Raw genomic sequence first — 22,134 nt, forward strand, 5'->3', positions numbered from 1 at the left:
CTGCGGGTACAAGATGGGTGATGGGGTGAGTAGGGCTCAGGGTGCTGGGAAATGCAGAGGCAAACCCCCCGGGATGTGCGTCATGGAAACGCCGAACGCAGGGATGGGACATCCAGAGCCCACCCTCTTGGTACCAGGGATGCGCCGGCAGCTAGAGTCGGGGTCAAGGGCAGAGGGGACATGGTCTCCACTGCCCGGAGCTTCCCATCTGACGCAGTGTAGGGACAAAACTTGCCATCCCGAAACGTCTCTCTGTCCTGCAGATTATTTCAAGCCGAAAACAATCAAGGCCCAAGAGACTCAGGAAGAAACTGACCTTCCCCCGACTGCCTAAAAGAATTTCAATAGAGGGCCTGTTCCCCAAACAGAGCTATCGCCAGAGATCTCTGCAAAGAACACGGGCCGGGTGTGCTGGGAGGGTCGGCAGGGCCTGGAGACCAGAGTCCGCTCTGGGCCTGGAGACCAGAGTCCGCTCTGTCCCATCGTGTCTGCTGGCTCAGCAAACACTCGCTCACGGAGCATTTGCTTTTCCATCTCCAGGTAAATCGCCTTCCCCTACCCCCAACTTCCTCTTTTGTCTTTAGCGGAAGATGGTATTGAAGGGGAGGGTTTCAGCCACTTCGGGGAGTTACTCAGGTTTCCTGGGTCTCTCCCATGTAGACATGTTCTTGAACTTTGATTTTCTCCTGTTCATCTGTCTCGTGTCAATTTAATTTTTTTCCAGTCAGAAGAAGCTAGAAGGGTGGAGGAAAATTTCTTCCCCTCCCCCCCCGCCCCACCGGACAGTGGACACAGGCCTCTGCTCAAGAAGATGGTCCAGTCGAGGTTCACTACCAAGTCCCCTGCACACACATGTCTGTACAGGTGTGTGTACCTGGCACACAGGTGTTCACACAGGTGCTCAATGAATCGGCTCCCCTAATACTGAGAGCCACAGCTGGCCCATGCCCTCCATCCATCTCTGCAGAGCCCGAGGCCTCACAATGCTCAGTGGGTATGTGAGGGATGAGAGCAGGCTCCGTGTGGGGAAGGGGTGTTGGTGACGCCAGCTTCCGAGGACCCAGGCTGGAATATTTTCGGAACTGTGGGAATCTCCAGCAAGGCTTTGCCGGAGTGGACCAGTCAGTCACTCTTCACTGCCTCTGCTCTGTCCTCCCGTGTCCTGAAAGCTGGGGTTCCTCTGGCCCCACCCTGGTCCCTCTCTCCCCCCAGTCTCCTTTGGTCCCACTGCACCTGAGGTCACCCCTGCCAAGGACTTCCATTCATCGCTGACCTTGACCTCTGCCCCGAGCCCAGGCTCGTACACCCGGTTCCACGGGAGAACCTCCACCTGGATGGTCCACGAGCGCCTCGATTTCGACACGAGCCACCTGAACTCATTACCTTTCCTCTCTAACTTGTTCTTTTTCCTGACTTGTCCATTTTTTGCTGCTGGAACCCCAGCCATTCTCTCCAGCACTGAGGAATCTTATCCCAAACCCTGGAACGGGGAGCAGTTCTCCTCTCCCGGCCGCACCTGCTCTGTGTCCGCTTCACCTGCTCACCCCAAACCCTGACACCCCTGCCTCTCCGGGCCTCTCCCCACTCACCATCACTCAGCTGGCCCACGGCCCCCTTGGACGGGGCACCACGCTCCAGTCCCCTTCTGCTTGGGAACCACCCTGATTTTCAGCCAGCCCACATGGCCTGGACCTAAGCTGACCAGCCCAGGTTACCGGTTGGGGATGGGCCAGCTACGCATTTCAGGCCAAGGAGACAGAAGGGAGCTCTGGGGACTCCAGAGAAGAAAACATCTTGATATTCAGAGAGAACGTCCTGGAAGCAAGCCCCCTTCCCCTGAGTGAGAAGGGAGAGCAATGGGCTCCAGGGCTGTGGTTCCAACGGGGGGACCAGTCGTCCCGGGAGGAAGCTGAGAGCAGGGAAGGGAGCCGCCCTGACATCACTGAGCCACACAAGGCCAGATGCCACGCTGTCTAGTCTCCGGATTCTCCAGTTAAACTAAGAAGCTCCCCTGCTGTTTAAGCCAGTTACCCTGCACCTGAATGCATCCCCAGAGAGGACCATTCCGGCCACCCTGTTTCTGGAATCCCCTTCCTAGCCGCCCCCCACCCCCCACCCCAGACCTTCTTGGCACAGAAGGGGACGCTCACTCCTCACCCAGAGAGCCTCCCCGAGTACCTTCCCAGCTCTGTCTCCTGCTATACCTCCCGCCCCTCACACATCCTCAGGGTTGGTGATTTAATTGCCCCAGCCTGGGGCAAGGCATGTGGAAGCCCTCTGGGCAGGGCGGAGGCCCACCGTCCTCACCCACGTGGGTCTGGACGGCCGTCGACCTGCACAGGGCCAGCCTTCCCCTCCCGGGCTCTGCACCGTCCACGGCTCATCAGGCTTCCGCACATCCCACACCCCCAGAGGACAGGATCGCTCGAACGGCACACAGCCGCGCTCTGCCTCCTCAAATAACCCACAAGGCCCGAGCTCCTGGAGCCCCAGGGCCAGCCCCATCCCCGGCCTCTGAGGCCCCGCCATTCCTCTGGCCCCTCTGCCCTGCTGAGCCAGAGCTGGGCGCTGCAAACCAGGAAGGACAGTCGGGTGGGAGAAGCAAGGTCGGTACTGCCCGCCTAACCGTCCCCCACGCCGCCCTCGCTGCAGAGCCCCGTTCTAATCAGGCAGCCACCGCTGCACCGAGTGACCCCAGGGAGGTGCTCAGTGCAGAGCCCAGACCCCTGAGCCACCTGGCGACTCCAGTTCCTGCGGGGCGATGCCGGGGCGGCCACTGGGCGGGGGCCCCTGGGAGAGGTTCTGGTTCACGCGGAGCCATGCGCCTTCTCCGACGAGGTGACTAGACACGACCCCCAAACCCCTGCCCGCGGCACCCGGCAGACAGCCTGCCCTGAGTCTGCTGACCTACTGTGTGCCGGGCAGTCTGCAAACACCATCCACTTCTCCTGGTGACCTGGGGCTGGGGACACGCCCGTGACACACATGAAGACACAGGGCTGGGTAGGCCAGGCGAGCCCCCTGCGGTCACCAGGCTGTAGGAAGCAGAACTGGGACCCAGCCGGGTCCAGCCACCCAGTCACTGTGCTGGTGCCATCGTATTCAGGGGGGCTGCACTCGGGGAGCGTCCAGGACGCCCGGGCTCCATCCTTATCTTGCTTTCCGCCCCCTGAACCCACAGGGGACATCCTCCAGCCCCTAGGGAGGCTCCTCCCTAAGGGAGGAGGCTTCCCCGACCACGTGGTAGGGAGCTGTTCCCAGCAGTGTTTTGTTCCCAACACAAAAGCCCTTCTCCCTCGTGGAGACCCACATATCCAACAGGCCGCCCTTGTTCTCCCTGGCTCCGGGTCAGGGGCCCACAGCCAGCAGGGCCCAGGGAACCAGGGGCAGGGCAGGATGGGCGAAATCTGCCTGGGGCGCCTCCCCGCTGGGCCACTCCTCAGCCAGGCCACTTGGTGGGGGTCCCCTTCGGGAGCCCAGAGAAGGGACAGGGCCCGGCGCCTTGGACAGGTTCCCCTCCCCCCGCCCACGTGAGGACCCCTCCGAGGGATCTACGGGTGGGCGGGAGGAGTCTCAGCTGGGGGAGCCCCGGCCGCCTCCTTCCCACCAGCCGGACTCCGCGGACAGGAGACCCAACTGCCTTAAAAGGAAACTGTTTCTCAGCCCTTCCGGAGCTCCTATAGGGACGCCCTGCTCAGTTCTGAGGACAGAGGCCCTGCAGCCGACAGGGAGGAGAGATGTTCTCTGGGTCAGAGTTCAGAAGGCTCAACTCAGAGGTCAGGAGAAAGGGACCTGGATTCATCCCTTCCCAGCTGAACGGTCAAGCGACTTTCCTGTCTGAGCTTTGACGTGGTTGTGTCTCTAAATCGGACCATCCACTGACCCCTAAGTTGTTCTGAGGATCAGGAAAGAAATTATAAAGCGATGGCCCAGGGCCTGGTGTGCTGTAAGGGCGCCCTCCTGGCGACCACCCGCGGGGCGGGCCCAGGCGGGGGCCGGATGTGCGCTCCCCTCCGCAGCCAGGCCGCATCTGGGAGCAGCAAGGCCTGAGAAGTAGCAATGCCAAACAGGGACCCGGAATCCCTGACTTAGGGACGAGTGCCCTGCCCTTCCTGGGGGTGTAATCACCCCCGCACCCCAGATGCAAGCAGGGACTTGTCTTAACTCTTTTGTCTTCTGCTCTGGGTGACCAAGGAGCTTTGCTGTCCCTGTGATCACATCAGCCACTCTGGGTTTGCAGTGGGTTCCTCCAGAGAGCTCTAGTTCCTCCCACTTCACATGTCGACGATCTCGATAGACAACCAGCCTTCAATTTTCTGCTGAATGGCTGGAAGTACCTGGGAAGCTATTTGCCGGAAATGTCAGGATCCAGGGCCGGTCGGAAGCGAGAAGCCCAGGACTGAACTCTTCCGACGAGTGGCAGGCTCGGCGTGCTGCCCCCTCCTTCTTGGGCAGCCGTCTCATCAGATCCTGTCTCAAGAGCAGAGACCCAAGACGGGGCTCGCAGGGCAGCAGAGGGAGAAGCGGACACAGGGCAAGACTCCCACGTTCACCCCACATCTTGTGAAGGTCGGGCTGAGGCGACGGCCCAGTGTGGTCAGGTTTCAGGTTTCAGAAGCCATCTCAGAGACGCTGCACCCTTAACCGCTGGCTCCCGGCGTCTGAGGGAAGGCCTCCTCTCCTCAGATCAGTGGTTTGACTCCACAATCCATGCCATGTCTTTATTTCCCCAGTGGAAAATCCCCACCTCTCCCGTTCCAAATCCTCTTGCCCCCCAGGGCCAAAGGGTGACCTCTGGGCACAGAGTTGAGGTCCCCACCCACGCAGTCAGGTGTCTGCCTACTTAGAATCACCTGGCTGTGTGGTACCCAGCCAGGTACACAGGGGAGCTGTCACCCTTTCCACCTCGCTGTTCGGCCCCTTCCTCCCCGCACTGACGTCAGGAGGGAGCCAAGGCAGGGGGCGGGGGCACCCCGCCGCTCAGGGTTCAGAGCCCAGGTCTTAGAGGTGCCATCTGAGAGCCTGGCAAACAGTCCTGCCTTGAAAGGAATGGTCACTGCTGTGGGGACGAAGGGCCAACATGCGATACAAGCCCGGCCTGAGCCTCACGGGACTTCTTGGGAACCCTGCACGTGACTCAGCCTCCGGGAGAAGCCGGTCGGCACCGCTGCACTGTGATCCCTCCAGACCCCACGGTTCCCAAAACTCGACAGTCACCTGACTCCCTCTCTCCCTCCCTCTCTGAGTTCTGTCTTTTCAAGTCCAGGCCCCGAGGCCCTTGTGGGGCAGTGGGCTGGGCTGGTGCGTGCCCCCCGGCGCCTCGTATAACAGAGCATTCCACCCCCCCACCCCCGGTTCAGAAGTCCAAAGGTCAACCAAGGTAGAAATGGGGGTCTAGAATTCATTTTAAGTATTTCCAGACTGTCACAGGAAGTCCTATATCATAACAAGGTCTCACAGGCTAACCAACAGGTAAGCGTCTTTGCTTTTATCTGGAACGATGTCACCTTAGTAACAACTGGTTACCCATGCTGGAAAGGTCTGAACGATCTTCCTGGATTCATTTCTAAAAAGCAAAACCAAAACCCACGAGCCCTTAGACCTTTATAAAACAGGCTGTTTGCAACTGACATCTCGGGAAGCCCCTGCCCCCGCGGCTCCTGTATAGACAGCCGGGGGGCACTGCAGAGGAGGGTGTGCTTGCCGGGTTGGTGGGTGGGGTGGGGGCCGAGCCTGTGACCCACTGTTGCTGCAGGAATCAGACAGTGCCTCCCGGCCCCTGGGAAGAGGTGGAAATGCTAGCTGCCTCGGTGTTTACACTCCTTACCATACATGGGAATCACTCAGTGTTGACGTCAGATAAATTCCTGGGTAGCTGCGTAGTGCGGCCCCAACACCACCACAGAAATTCCTGCCCACAGGAAACCGCAGCACAGCTGCTCCAGCAGGTACCCAGCACCTCCCCGCTCACCCCCAGCTCCACTGTGTGTGTGTGTGTGTGTGTGTGTGTGTGTCTTTTCCTCAAGCAGGCTCTTTCCCAGGCTTCCTTTCTTTCCTGCAAACCCGGCACCAAAATTCAAACACGCATCAGACCTGGTGAAAACGTATCACCTGGGACCCAGGCCCCGACTTCCAGAAGGGCCCCCTCCTCCTCTCCATCCATGCGGCAAAGGGAAGACCTAGAGGTCGTGCGTTCTAACGGGACTCCATCCGCGTCCACTCTGCGAAGCCACATCTTCCTTAAGTAGTTTATGACCCACCATAAAGCTCTTTGTAACGCGAATGACTGGGCGTGGGTTTGCAAGGAGTCTGCCTGTGTCTGAATGGCAGCCGCAACCCCAAGCAAGTTACTCATCACCTCTGAGCCTCAGTTTCTTCGTCTGTAAAATGGGGAGCGTCCGTCCCACCTCACAGACTGTCCCAGATAACACACACGTGGAGGATACAGGCCAGTCCCTGGGGCCCAACAAGCACAGACATTTGCCTACTGTTCTCTCTGGGAGGGCCAGCTCTGACGCTTGTCCAGTTCTTACTTGCCAGAACGCCCGCGTGGTGGCAACCGGTGATCTTTATTCTCACCGGCACCGCAAAATGTTTAATGCAGGATTCCTCTGTCCTCTTCAAGCCAACTTTTCACAATAAGCCAGCTTACAGAAATATCTAAATTCCAGCAGCCTCTCAGAAAAGCCTTCCCAGTTTGCGTTCCCACCAGGAGACCCAGAGTAAATGGAAACCGTCCCTCTCCTCCCTGACCTGGGCCTCAAGCCCACTCACAGGGGCACCAGCGGGCACCGGAGCACCCGTTTGCAAGGTTCACACGTGTCCGGTAGGGCAGCTCCGCAAGCCGCCCACTCCTACCCCGTTCATTCACCAAATATTTACCGCTCGCCAACCAAGACACTACGCTCCCGGCCAGGGAGGGCTCACCAGCTCACCAGCAGGCAAACGTTTGCCTTGAGAAAAGAAAACACCTGGGCTGGGAAGGCAAGCGCCGGGACGGCCCAGAGGCAAAGGCCGTGGCCCTGCCGCGCTTCGCGTTCTGTTAGCAGTGCCGCAGCACAGGTGGCGGGCCGCTCTTCAGTCTCGCCTCTGCGTCCCTCACCCCTCAGACCCTCCACAGTGGCAGTGCGGCCCCTCCCCCTCCCTGGCCCACAGCACACCCTCTGCAGGATAAACTTCCTTCCCCGCCTGTCTGTCCCCCGCCCGGATTTCCTCCCCGCGGGACGGGGCCATTCCCTGGGAGGCCGTGGGCAGTACAGGGCTGGATCCCGCCACAAGGACAGTCTCTCTGGAGAGAGCCCGAGCCCCCCATGAGCATCAGGAGGCCATCAGGAGGCTGCAGGGGCACAACACCCAGTGCCCAGATCCCACCCGGAGACACCCCAGCCTTCACGCTGAGCTGACAGAGGGCCGGCCAGCTCCTCCAGCCGCCTCAGCTCCTGGGCAGGGGGAAGGCTGGGGCGAGGCCCAGGGACAAGGCAGTAGTTGGCCCCTCTGGGCTCCGGGCCTGTGTCGTGCCCTCTCCGTACCGCCCCACAAAGGAGCTGAGCATGAGAGGCGAAGCCCCCTGTCCACGGTCGGCTGAGCATTCAGGGTCAGTCAGGGCCAGGCTTTGCACGAGAGCCCGCTGGACCTCCCGGAGCCGCTGGGACGAGATCCCCAGGTGAAGCCCTCGCAGCTGGGAAGGGGCCGCCCATCCATCCACGCCCAGGAGCAGGGGTGGTGGCCAGAGCCCAGGCCTCCAGGGAAGGGCCGAGCCCATGCACCCTCCCGCCTACACCCAGGTCTTGATTAGAGCACAACAAATGGGACAGGCGTTCGCAGGACCTGTGAGAGCAGATCCGACGCCTCGAGGTGGCCTGCTGGGTGACATACTGCAGCTCGCTTCAAGTGTGCTGGTAGCAGCCCCTTCCCGCTCCCCGGCCCTCAGGGACCGAGGCCACCAAACACTGTGGCTTCCTTCAGGCTGGGGTGATGGTGCCCACGCAGCGCCAAGACAAGGGGCGGGGGGGTGTGTGTGAACGTGGCAGGGGGTTACCGGGGACGGCTGCCATCTGGTCCTTTCCTAAGGGTGAAACTCACACCTGGGCTCGGGGCGGCTCCACGCGGGCCCTGAACCTAGATGTTCCCCCACCCTGCCGTCGGCACGCTGTCCAGGGGGCAGGCGGGGGTGGCACGGCCGCCCTCGTCCCCAGCTGCAGTGAGCTCAGTGCGCGCGCAGAATCGCCGATTGTCCCGCCGCGGGACCTGCAGGTGGTGGGGAGACTGGCCGTCCCGGGTCAGGGGCACGTGGGGACCCTTTGTGTCCCGGGAGCCCGGGCTGGGGAGGAGTCCCGCGCCTCCTGGAAAGAGAACCAACCGCCGCCACTTCTCCCCGCTCCGCGACCCGCGCCGGCCCCGGCCGCCCCTTTTCCTTGCGACCCTCCTCGCAGCTTCCCGGGCGGCGGCGGGGCCGGAAGGCCGGGGGCGCCCTGCGCGCGGCGGGGCCGGGGGCGCACTCACCTGGCGGCGGCTGGGCGCGCGGCGGTTGGCGGACGGCGGGCGGGCGACCGGCACGGCAGCGCTCTGGAAGCGGGGCTGGGCGCGCCCGGCCCGCGCGGCGTTTTGTTCCGCTCGGGGAGGGCGTGTCCGGGCCACGCCAACCAGTGGGCTTTGCACACTGCACCACACCGGCGCCGATGTCACCGCACCGGCGCTGATGTCACGGCGCAGTCCCGCAGCGCGGCCCCCAGGCCCGAGGCGTCCCGGCTGCGCCCTGGGGACCCCCGGTGCGCCCCGCCGCGGAGGAAGCAGCGGCTCACACGTGCCCGGAACTTCTGAGGGCTTCCCGGCAGCCTAATACGAGGGTGGAGACACACGTGATCCAAGATATAAGACTCCTGATAAACTTCTGACACAAGAGGAAGTGTGGGGGGACGGGAGGTGGTCTCGCGTTTGGTGTCCTGGCGGCAGGTGTCACGGGGGGGCGCCGGGTAAGACGGGCCAAGCTCTGAGCCCGCCCCTTCCGTGTACTAGCTGGTCCCCGCCCCCAGGCCTCAGGTTCCGCATCTGTGAAGGGGGTATAATCCAGACGGAAGTGGGTTTTTTTTGGTGGGGGGGGAGGCGGGGGGAACAGATTGTATAGGCCTAGTAAGCCTTCAGCAGTGCCCTTCCATGAGTGTAACCCCCCAAACAGCTCTGTCCCCTCAGCTTGCCCCAATCTCCCCTGCTATCCAAAGAAGGAGCCCCCCTCCGACCCCCAAACAGCAGCTCTGAGGAGGGGGTGCTTCAGCTGGGCTTTTGTCTGGGCCTCGCCACGCTGCCCAGGGGCAGCTGCGGGTGGGCGGGCTGCCCTCGCCACCTCCCAGCCCTTCCTGCAAGCCCGCTGCCGGCATCTCAGAGGGCGGAGAGGCTCACACCTCCTTCCTGGACACAGGTACAGCTCAGAAACCCAGTGCTCTGGAGAGAGAAGGAGCTCCCGGGGGCACCTGGCAAGGAGGGCCCGGTGGGGAGCAGAGAGCGCCAGGCTTTAAAGGAAGGTGCCATCCTCTCCCCCCCGCGGTCCTGCCCGCCCCAATCAAGGTGCACTGCCCTCTGGGCCTTGTGGGTCTGGACCCGGAGGATCATGAAAATCTGAGACACTGGTGCTCCCAGGACTGGGAGAGCCTCGGGAGACAAAGCACTTCCTTCTAGTTTGCAGTTTTTGTAGCTTGTTCACTGCATTTCTAAGTCAAAAGGAAACTCCCTCTCGTTCTCCAGGTTGAATTACCCCATTTGCACTGAATACAGACGCAGACGGAGCAGGGCCTGCCCAGATCCTGGGTGTCCCTTTCGCTGTGATTGTGTCCGCTGTGCGCCCGTCTGTGTGTCACCCTCTGCTTCTCTCTTGGGCTCCAGCGTCTCTGTGAGAAGGAAGCGTCCTTCCGCCCGAGGCAGTGAACTGGGGGCGGGTCTGCTGGGCAGCTGGTCGCCCCTCCCCCAGGTCACCCACAGACGCAGCTGCCGCGTCTTCCAGGCTGGACAGGCATCAAGGCCTCAGACCCTCACGGGCTTCATTTAAAGCCCCAGGTGGCTGAATCAACTCTTCCAGGAGTCAAGTCAAGCATCTCCTAATCCAGAAAATGGAGTATTATATTTATCTAGGCTCTTCTTACTTTCTACCCTAAGAAACATGTTTCCTTGGGCCGGGCTGTCCATACAAACAGGGTCCCCCAAGATTGGGAGCACCGACCCGGATTTCTTGCAGATTGGGTGGCCGTTCTCATCTGACCCAGCCAAGATGTAAGAGCAGAACCCAGAAGAATTCCCGGTCACCCCCGTGCCACGCGAGCAATAAATCAACGGCCCGTGATGTTGCCGAGCGACATCGGCGTCAGAGGCCACGGGCTCGCTGTGCAGAGGTGGTGGGCTCGCGGGTATCCCGTCTCCCTTCAGTTCCCTGGATCCCGGAGAGAGGAGCCTTGGAGTCTTGCCCAAGATTTTACAAAAAGGCAGACTCGTGCCGGTCCTTCTTAGGTCTGGGTTTGTCCTGTCTGGGCGATGGGGCTGCTGATGGATTTCCCCAGGGAGGACAGCCAACCTGCGCTGTGAAACATCCTTAGGGAAGGTCCAGGAAAAGGCAGTCACGCCTGGATTCTCCCGCAGGCTCTTGGAGCACCTCAGAAACTGGTGGCTGTGTCCTGAGCCCTGCCTCCTGGGAGGCTGCTGAGTGGAGAGCACAGGGGTGTGTCCACACGACACTGGGGCAGCAGGACCGTCCCAGGCAAACCAGGCCATGGGATCGCCCTGCATGCTTTATTCTTCTCCGGGGGGGAGCACAGGGTCAGGAAGTTTTCCCAGAGAAAGTGAGCGCTTGCAGGGCTGAGGTTCTGCCAGGAGCTGCCCGGGCGCACAGGGAACGTGTGGGTCGAGGAGGAAAGACGCAGATGAACGCGTTGTCCACGCGCCTGGGGGTGGTCACGGCCGTTTCACAGCCTGAGACGGACACCCAAGGAAGAGCAAAGCCCTTGGATCATCAGGGCCAAGACACTCTGAAGGAACCAGGGCTGAATTTGTATTGTGAGTCTCAGCTCGTCACCAAGCATTTAAAATAATAATACGGGGAATTCCCTGGCCGTCCAGTGCTTAGGGCTCCACACCGTCAACGCCGAGGGCCCGGTTCAATCCCTGGCCGGGGAACTAAGATCCCGCACGCCGCCCAGCATGGCCAAATAAATAAATAATATTCATGACAACCAGACAGATCATGGGGAGGATTTTGAGATGCAGAGAAATATCAAATCGCTGTGTCGTGCACCAGGAGCTAACAGGGCTGTCGGTCCATCGTGATTCAAAAAACAACCCAAAAAACTGATAAAGAGATCCCAGAGGCAGGGGGTTCCCAGAGGCAGGGGGTGGCGGGAGGGGAATTGGATAAAGGCAGCCAAAGGGTACCAACTTGCGGTAGAAGATGCTAAGTACTAGGGACGTAACGTACAACGTGATGGTGAACGCTGCTGTCCGTTACCTAGGAAACCTGCCAAGGGAGTAAATCCTAAGAGTTCTCATCACAAGGAGAAAAGTTTTCTATTTCTTTACTATTCTAGCTGTACGAGATGATGGATGGTCACTGAATTTATCCTGATATTGATGTATGTGAGTCAAGTCATTATGCCGTACACCTTCAACTTCTACAGTGCCCTATGTCTGTTACATCCCAGTAAGACTGAGAATAAATGATATCAATACTAACAAATAACTGCCGAACACCAGCTGCCCATTGGGGTCTTTACAGCAGCCCCCCTTACTCTCCCCAGTGGCTGAAGGCTGTAGGGCTACGTTCACCTCTTTTGCACGTAGGTGACCACTGGGCGGTAACCAGCTTGGTGACCGTGTGACCGTGATCCAGACCCCGGTTTTCCTCGTGTGTGCAATGAGGGCTGGGACCAGCTCCGCACTCTCAAAGCTTCCCACGGAGGTGCCCCTGCCAGCAGAGAGGGGACGCGCCGCTCCCGGGAGCTCGGAGCGTTGGCGGGATCAGTCACTCCCAGGGCTCTGAAGTCTTTGGTTTTATTATAAAAGTTTGTTTAAGTTTCACGTTCTCCTTCACAGATGCCTGTGTTTGTTTTAATAAAAAGATAATGTTGAAAATTATTTACAGTAAGAGAAACAGAGGTTCTTGGAAAGGGTGTCCTGCCAGCCTCTGTGGACCCTGGACTGACAAGCCCAGCAAGGGGCCTGGGGTGGCTCTAAGGCTCTTCCCAGGATTGATCTGCCTGGATCTCCCGGGGGGTCTCCCGGGATCTCCCTGGATCTGCCTGGATCTCACTGGATCTCCCTGGATCAGATCTGGCTCTGCAGTGCTGAGGCTGTGACAAGGGTCTGAGGGATGGCCCCGCATTCCTGACCGGGACCCTCAGTCCCTGTCTTGTTTCCCGAGGAGGAGTCCCAGAGCCTCTCGGGGTTTGCAGGAGAAATGAGCCTGATGGCCAAAGATAAAAGAAAGGGCAGGAAAGTCCATGTGTAAACGTCAGGAGGATAAAATGCTTGGAAGAAAGAAAGGGGGAAATCTACCTGGAGAGGAACAAGGGTACTATGGGGACTCCAACAGGGACATGTTTTCCCATCTTCAAGCTGCCCTTTACACTGTGAACCACAAGGAATGTTCCAGGGAGCTTGGAAGGTGATTCAGAAATTCCTCAGGGGGAGGCCCGCGGCTGGGTCCTCAGGGTGTTGTGAAACGGGCTGTATAATTTTCAGTTAAATCTGCCACTTCCCCTTCCCCGCCCCCTGGCCCGATGGCCTTGTGAGGCCGCTTCCCTCTCAGCAGCCTGCGTCCACACCAGGCCGGTGCGGGCAGGGAGACAGGAGGCACCGGGAGATGGGAAAGGAGGGCCCGGGGCCTGGCAGCTCCGGGGAGAAGTGTGGCCGGGCAGTCTCTCCGGCAGACCTGCTTCCTCTGCTTCTGATCCGTTCCCTGTCCTCCTGTCGAGGACCCTCCAACTCCCCTGTGGTCATCCGGCCAGACAGCAGAGGCGTAAGCAGTGAGTAGCTTAAAAATAACCAAGCTTTAGGCAAGAGCTTTGACGCCTCTGGTCCATCGGGGTCAATTGTATGAAATGGGACCCCGAGACAGAAGAAAGGGCTGGACCACAATCCAAAGATGAGCTCAAGAGACAGAGTTTACTCTTTATAGGACAGCCGCAGAGGGCAGGGCTGTGGCTCGGTCTTCTTTGTAGCTCACACGCGCCTTGCCTGGAGAGGTGCTTGGCTTTACTTTGTTTTTTTATGTTTTACGAATTCCAGCACTAAAGAGTTCATTCCAGTTTGCAGGGTAAGAACCGGGAGCGAGACCGCCACCTGCCGGCCAATTTGTGAATCACACTCTCAGGGACCTCCTAGCTTAAGCAGCCCTTCATCCTTTGTCCACTGGGATCACTTGCTACTTAAATTTTGACTCTCACTCGAGACATCCTAGGCTCCTAGCAGAGAAGCCAAAAGTCCTGGGACGCTGGTCAGAGAAAAAGGCCTTTGAAGGTAGTGGAAGCTTGTTTTGCTCAGGGCCCTCCTGTCTCCCCGGGATCGTCTTCCCCCTCCCCCGAGCAGCACCCCCTCTGTGCCAGGCGCTGGGCTGTAGACTCGGGGCCTCCCAGGGCCGGGGGACATGCGGGCGCTGAACGGGGTGCAGGAGGCCGGCACAGAAAAGAGCACTGGGGGCTCAGGAGGGAGGCTCCCCTGCAGGAATCCGAGACAGATTCACCTGAGCTACCGCGCACGCTGACGAGCGGGACCACACAGAAGTAGACAGACCGGCACCTGCTGCTGCGTAACGAGTCGCCCCAAGCTCAGTAGCTCGAACTGCAGCAGTCACTCGCTTTTCTGTCTCGTGGTTCTGGGGTTTATGAGTTCAGCTGCATAGCTCTTCCTCAGACCATACACGTGATGCAGTCAGGTGATGCTTAGCTGGGGTCATCAGGGGGACTTTCCTGCTCACGTGGCCGGCGGCCGGTGCTGGCTGGCGGCCGGACCGTTAGCGGGGACCCCCACGTGTAAGCTCGCCAGGCAGCCAGGGGGGGCTACGAGGGCAAGTGTCCTGGGAGAGAGGAAGCCAGGAGGAAGCTGTCTGGCCTTTTGCCAACCAGCCTCAGAAGGTGCAGAACAGAAACCACCCCCCACCCCCACCCCCCGTGCTCTGCCGACAGTCTCAAAGCCCCACCCAGTTTCAAGGAAAGGGGACACAGACCCTGCCTCCTCATGTGCACCGTGGCAAGGTTCTAGAAGAGCATGTGGGATGGAAACACAGCCCTTTTGGGAAAAGACAGTTTCCAGAGGTGGGTGGGTCACTCCAGGTGGATCCCTTCAGCTACGCTGCATTCAGAGATGCATTTCCTAAGGAAGAAAGTTTCTACAGATGGGGTGTTGCCAAGAAAAAACATGAGGGTTTAGAAGTATCCGCTGAGCCGTCCTCACTAAGGCTTGCAAAAACCTTTCTCTGAAAAGGAGCCTCAGAGAAAGAGGTGGATGCAGGCTGCTCTCCCGAGGGGCTGTCGGGGACTCTGGCTGGCGGCCAGCATCGACCAAGGCAAGGGAGTAGTGGCCCCTGGGGGAGGGGGCCCGTGCAGCGAGGTTCTGCCGAGACGGACTCCCAGAGGGAGAAGAATCCAGTTGGTGTCACCACAGCCAGTGGCCAGGTAGAGCCGGCGACTCTGCCCCGCTGAGTCTTCTCAAGCAGCCACGGGCAGAGCGCAAAGCGGGAAGTGATCAGTAAAGGGAGGCTGCAGCACAGCGAGATGAGGTATGGCCTTGGTCACGTGGAAGCTCCCTGTGTGCGTGTCACACAGGCGCCGGGAGCGGTCCTCGTGCGGAGTGAGACCCTGCTCGGAGAGCAGACACAGCCCGCCGTGAGAAGGCAGGATGGCACCGCAGTGCGCAGGGAGCGAGAGATCGAGGACCACAGCGGAGCGCGAGCGCCCACGGGCTGGTTGGGGGCAGGCCCGGATGCCCAGGACCCTCCGTGTCACCCACCAGCCTTCAGGGAAGGATGGCTGAGCCTGCTTCAAAGGCTGGACGAGCTGGGATGGCGAGATCGAGCGTGGCTGTCTGGGAAGGGGGATGGGGTGGGGCTGGCCCTCGGCAGTAGCCGAATGTCTCGGAAACAAGCTTCCCGAGGCACCGCGTTTGGGCCCCGAGACCCAAGGGAAGGGGACCGCGGCTCCTCTCTCTGCGGAGCCTGGGGCCCAGCCTGCAGAGGACTGGTCCAGCTCTCTCTCCAGGACGCGGAATGCTAAAGCCCACCGCCTGTGTTTTCCAGTTTAGAGCACCGGCGGGCATCACCCGAGCCCCCTGCGGGCAGCTTTATGCTACTTGAGGAGGATTAGGTTGATTCTTTGTAGTCTGGGCTGTACAGACGTGGTCCCAGCCAAAACTTCCTTTGCTACAAGGGGCTACAGAGAAGCATGAAGCTGGGGACAGAATTGTGTCTTGGTCAACTTCTGCGTGTCCAGTGCCTGAGATAGTATCTGGTCAGAGTGCAAAAAGGAAAGAAGAAAAAAAAAGAAAAGGAAGGAAGGAAGAAGAACAGAGTCAGATTTTTAAAAAAGAAAAGAAAAGAAAAGAAAAAACTGTGCCTGGTGTCCTAGTCACACCTGATCTGGTCAGTTCAGGAGAGCCAGAGGAGTTCTGGAAACATCCATGACCCAGACAGACAGTATATGCTGAGTCCAAAAAGAAAGCTGCAGAACACACAGTATGATTCCATATGTATAGTTAAAATAGTCTGGGCATGTAGAGTGTATAACATAGTAAAAGCATAAAGAGATGTATGGGAATGGTTAATGCCAAGTGCAGAATAGTATCCCCTCTGTGGGGAGAGAGAAATTCAGGAGGGGAGGAGCTTAAACTATGTTCTCGCACTGCTTTATTTCTTACACAGGTGTGATGGTTAAATTTATGTGTCCACTTGACTTGGCCACGGGGTGCCCAGATATTTGGCCAAAATATTCTGGGTGTTTTTTGGATAAGATTAACATTTAAATTAGTAGACTGAGTAAACCAAATTGCCCTCCCTAATGTGGAGGGGCCTTGTCCAATCAGCTGAAGACCTGGATAGAGCAAAGGGGCTGTGACCCCCCCTCCCCCAAATAAGAGAGCATCCCTCCTGCCTGGCCGCCTTCAAACTGGGACATCGGCTTCTGCCTGGGTCTCAAGCCTGCTGGCCTTCAGACCAGAATTATCCCATCAGCTCACCTGGTTCTCAGGCCTTCAGACTCAGACTGGAACTAAACCGTTGGCTTTCCTGGGTCTGCAGGCTGCCAGCTCCCTCGGCAGAACTTGGGACTAGCTGTCGTGACTGCCTGAGCCAGCTCCTTACGATAAGTCAGTAAATAAATGAATGAATGAGTATCCCATTAGTTCTGTTTCTCTGCAGAACCTTGACGGATGCAACAGGTATGTTTGCTATATTGTTTTCCATACCTTCGGCATGTCTACAATATTTCACAATAAAATTTTAAATTAATAAACGATGAACGACTGTTAAGATGTCAGATGCTATAGAGATCAAGTAAAATGAGAGATGGAAAACGCACTTAAGATTTAGCTTTCAAGAGGCCAACGATTGCCTTTGCTGGAGTGGCTCAACACCGTGTCCAGAGCGGAGGCCTGATGGTGATGGGCGGTTGGTGGTAGGGAGCGCACGCACCCTCGAAGGAGGTTAGCCACGAAGTGAAGGAGAGCTCTGGTCTGCTGCTAGGACGGGGGGCAGAGGAGAAGGAGGGGGTTAAAAAGGAGTGGCTTCCCTTCTCCCGGGGGCCTCCACACTAATTCTGTCGGAATTGTTGGCGTCTGGTGTTCCTTTGGTCCCGGGGACGATTCCAGTAAAGATTCTGGAAGACTTAAATTACATCCCTGGGCTGTACAAATGATCTTTAAAATATCTAGCCACGGAGGCAAATACTCCAGATGTCAGCTTTCTTGGTAGCAGTTTCCCAAAGAGGGTAACACAATCCCCTCTCGTGGAAAAGGAGACAGTAAAGCCATAATTATCCCGTTAGCCCCAGGTCCAAAGGGTGCATCAGACCCACAAGAAATTAAGCGGAAAGTTCATTTTTTTCCTTTTTTATCCGGTTGAGTAGTTGAATCTGGCTGGTGGAGTGTTGCTAATGGTTTCTCCGTTTAGGTTCTAGGGAACGGGTAGCAAGGAGCTGACCAAGCCACAGAGGCTGGGAGGACATGCTGCCAGTCTACCTCACTCTTCCCAGAAACACGGTCTGGGTTGTATTCTAATTTCTTCTTCATCTCATCAAAGGAGGCCGAGCGGGGGAGATTCTGAGCTGGGCTATTTCTTCCCACCCCCTCCCAGACGGACGGCGAGGTTTTTCCGACACTCCATTCTCCCTAGGGTTCTGCCTGCTGGCTATGGGCAGAAAAGTGCCAGTAGGGGTCAGCCGTGTCCCACGTGTGGCTGGAGCCACCCACCCGCCACCTGGGCTATGGGTCCTGGCTGGTCCAGGCAGACGGGAGCTGGAGGTCAGCTTCCTGTAGGGACCTCGGCATCTCTGAGCATCGCCGGCTCAAGCCTCCCCTCCCTGAGTGGGGGGCAGGGGGATGTTCATTCAAGGACCAACTGACAGGGGAGTGGATGTGTGACCCAGACATCAGCGATGCTGACTCACTGCCCGGTTTTCTCCTGGGAGGTTTTCACGTGTATTGACATGTGCAATGCCGTGTGTGGGTTGGATGTCAGAGATGTGTGGGTTGGATTTGCCCCATGAGCTTTTCTCAGAGACCCGGGGTTCCTTGCCGGGTGCTTGCGCTCTCCATGAAGGCTGGCAGTCCGCATGGCTGTGCGGGCTCCCACGAGGCCTGCCCGGTCCACGCCACCCCCGCACACTCAGCTGGGAAGGGGATTCTGCATCCCAGCATCTCCAGAACGACATCTCTGCGGCCGAAGCCACACGGAGCGAGTTTAGCTCACCCTTGCCCTTGGCCTCACTGCCCGCCTCCTCCCAGCTCTGGTCGCCTCTGACCCCTCGGGTCCACGCTGCTGCCCCGCTTCCCCGCGCCCTGCCCCCGGCACCACTTACCAGCCTCCCCGCCCCGGTGTGGGAGCCCCCAGCGAACCAGCTGGGCCGAGGGGACAGTTGCACGGCCGGAAGCAGCTCCGGGCTGGAAGAAGGTCCAGTCTGTGCTGAGACTCTAGGCCCAGCACTTTCCAGGCGGCCTCCACGCGCAGCCAGGACGGGCAGATGCCCCGCCTTTCCGCCTGCAGGAAGGAGGACCCGGCAAAGCCCGGCACCTGGCCTGCCTTCCCTGGAGTAGAGTTACGGCCGCTGATCCGGGCAACAGGTGCTGGGCGTTCCAGCTGCCGCAGGGCACATCTGCACCCGGGGAGAAGGCTGCAGCAGCCGCGGGGACACCCCGGAGGCGGGGGAGCCCAAAGGGCCAGGGGGAGAGAAATGTGGGGGAACTGGTATCAGCGCTCATAGAGCATCCCCCTCCCAGGATCCCAATGTGGGACCCCTGGCCGAGCTGCCCAAAGCAGCCTCACTGGCCCTGCAGCTCGGGGGGTGGAGGCCTGCGTCCTCTTGTCTCACTGCCCAGCCCTCTAGCTGTAGCCAGCTGCTCTCCCCTCCCGGCGGGCTCCGCTCAGCCTCTGCAGGCTGCACCCAGGAGGCTCTCGGCAGCTCGCCTAGAAAATGGGGAGGGAGGTACTGGAAAGAAGGCTCTTCATACGTGCAAATACTTCTGGCCATTTTAGTGCCTCAAACTACAGTCAATTAAAGGGAAGGGGGGACATTTGGGGCTCCCAGTCTGAGGCAGGCACTGGGGCCAATGATTCACATCGTCTCATCAAATCCTCCCAACATCCCCACCAGGTGTGCATTGTCAGCATCCCCTGTCTCCCAGGGGACAGACCCAGGTTCCGGGCACACAGCGACGATGCAGTGAATCTGAGGCTTGACTACAGCCCTGACCCCAAAGCTGCACTCTGTCCACTAGGCACCCTGCCTGAAACCTCCCATTTCCTGGTACATCCCACACCGGGGCCCCATCCCTTCCTCCCGTAGAGGGGATTCCTTGCACCCCTGCCTCCGTCACCTCTGTTCACCACAGCCAAAGTCACTTCTACAACCTCGCCACCCGGTTCACTTGGCAACTCATGCCCCTAATACCTCCTGTCACCCGCCCACCACGAAAGTGGACCCCGCAGCCTCCAAATCCTTGGTGGCCACGCCGAGCACCCACGGACCATCTGGGCGATGGTTTCCACACCCACCCCACGTCCCTCCTTTTCCTTCTCAAGAAATTTTTCTTTTTTTGGCCACACTGTGTGGCTTGCGGGATCTTAGAACCCCGATCAGGGATTGAACCCTGGCCCTCAGCAGTGAAAAGCGCCAAGTCCGAACCACTGGACCAGCAGGGAAGTCCCACAGGACACTTCTTAAGGTGTTAAGAATATTTACTGGGCTTCCCTGGTGGCACAGTGGTTGAGAGTCCGCCTGCCGATGCAGGGGACACGGGTTCGTGCCCCGGTCCGGGAAGATCCCACATGCCGCGGCGCGGCTGGGTCCGTGGGCCATGGCCGCTGAGCCTGCGCGTCCGGAGCCTGTGCTCCACAACGGGAGAGGCCACAGCAGTGAGAGGCCCGCGTACCGCAAAAAAAAGAGGAATATTTACTGATATAAGGAAATGTTCACAGAATATACTAGGAGTATCTTACCATTTTACCTGTCATTATGTAATTCCTGAACACATCCTCCTTGTGAAAAAACCCCCAGCAACTCCAACATACGGAAAGAATTAACAATGCCCTGGGTGACTCTCCCCCAGAAATAACCACTGCTATCAGTTTGGGGACTTTCCAGAGTTCTCTAAAAACGTATTTTCACACAGGTATAATGCACATAGAAATATATAGTTTTGTGGGGCATCTTTTGACATAACTCGGATCAGAGTGTGCTGTTTGTTTTGCAACTTTGATTTCTCTTAATGCTCAATATTAAGACGCCACGATCGTGTCGTGTACGTAAATAGCTCATACGTACGTAAGTTCTGGGTGGAGAAATGTTATTCCTTACTGGGACCTTGAGAGTCAAGCTTGGGCTCTGCTTTCTGTCCTGTGGGCAAAACTGGCCGCACAATTTATGGGGGCCTGTGCGAAATAAAAATGTGAGGTCCCTTGTTTAAAAACTTGGTAAGAATTTGAAGGGGGCAACAGCAAAACATTAAACCAAACATGGGGTCCCGTGTGACTGCACACGTGCCCATGAAGCTGGCCGGCCTGTGGGTGGTTTGAATCAATGCGTCCTCTGTCCCGACAGTGGACATTCCTGCCTCGGCCTCCACCTTGGGCCGTGTCCCTGGATTCTGCACCCAGCCTTCCCCGCTGCACTCTCTCTCCAAGGCCAGAGTCCTGGGCAGTCTTCCACCAGCACAAGCAAACTCCGGCAGTCCATGCCTGCCGATCAGCATTGCCCTGGGGGCCCCCCAAAAGAGCGGGGGTGGTGGCAATGACACCTCCCCTGTGCCTCAGGGGAAAGTCTCGCGGGAGATAGGAGAGCACCGAACTACCAAGCTGCATGCCCTGAGCCGCGTGTCCTTAGCGGTGAGTCGCTGACCTTCTTGGCACCTTGGTTTCGTATGTGTTGAAGGAGAGGGTGGGATTCGACAGCCTTCCAGACCACACCCAGCTCTGAAAGTCTATATGTAAGTGACTCTAAGAGACCAGAATGGGAATAACTCACGCATTTACCATACGCCACTTACATGCTCATCTAATGCTTGGGACAGGCCTACAAGGCAGGCGGTGGTCATGTGACATGTGGTCACCTTATTTTTGATAAAGAAGGCAATAATATACAATGGAGAAAAGACAGCCTCTTCAATAAGTGGTGCTGGGAAAACTGGACAGTTACATGTAAAAAAATGAAATAAGAACACTCCCTAACACCATACACAAAAATAAACTCAAAATGGATTAAAGACCTAAATGTAAGGCCAGACACTATAAAACTCTTAGAGGAAAACACAGGCAGAACACTCTATGACATAAATCACAGCAAGATCCTTTTTGACCCACCTCCTAGAGAAATGGAAATAAAAACAAAAATAAACAGATGGGACCTAATGAAACTTAAAAGCTTTTGCACAGCAAAGGAAACCATAAACAAGATGAAAAGACAACCCTCAGAATGGGAGAAAATATTTGCAAATGAAGCTACTGACAAAGGATTAATCTCCAAAATTTACAAGCAGCTCATGCAGCTCAATAACAAAAAAACAAACAACCCCATCCAAAAATGGGCAGAAGACCTAAATAGGCATTTCTCCAAAGAAGATATACAGACTGCCAACAAACACATGAAAGAATGCTCAACATCATTAATCATTAGAGAAATGCAAATCAAAACTACAATGAGATGTCATCTCACACCGGTCAGAATGGCCATCATCAAAAAATCTACAAACAATAAAGGCTGGAGAGGGTGTGGAGAAAAGGGAACCCTCTTGCACCGTTGGTGGGAATGTAAATTGATACAGTCACTATGGAGAACAGTATGGAGGTTCCTTAGAAAACTAAAAATAGAACTACCATACGACCCAGCAATCCCACTACTGGGCATATTCCCTGAGAAAACCATAATTCAAAAAGAGTCATGTACTACAGTGTTCATTGCAGCTCTATTTACAATAGCCAGGACATGGAAGCAACCTAAGTGTCCACGGACAGATGAATGGATAAAGAAGATGGGGCACATATGTACAATGGAATATTACTCAGCCATAAAAAGAAATGAAATTTGAGTTATTTGTAGTGAGGTGGATGGACCTAGAGTCTGTCATAGAGAGTGAAGTAAGTCAGAAAGAGAAAAACATTTCTCTAACATAGCATAATGGTGGCCATTATGCTAACACATAATATGGAATCTAAAAAAAAAAAAAAAGGTTCTGAAGAACCTAGGGGCAGGACGGGAATAAAGACGCAGACGTAGAGAATGGACTTGAGGACACGGGGAGGGGGAAGGGTAAGCTGGGACGAAGTGAGAGTGGCATGGACATATATACACTACCAAATGTAAAATAGCTAGTGGGAAGCAGTTGCATAGCACAGGGAAAGCAGCTGGGTGCTTTGTGACCACCTAGAGGGGTGGGATAGGGAGGGAGGGAGGGAGACAC

Source organism: Phocoena phocoena, chromosome 1 (genome assembly GCF_963924675.1).
Source record: "Phocoena phocoena chromosome 1, mPhoPho1.1, whole genome shotgun sequence".
Lineage (NCBI taxonomy): Eukaryota > Metazoa > Chordata > Mammalia > Artiodactyla > Phocoenidae > Phocoena > Phocoena phocoena.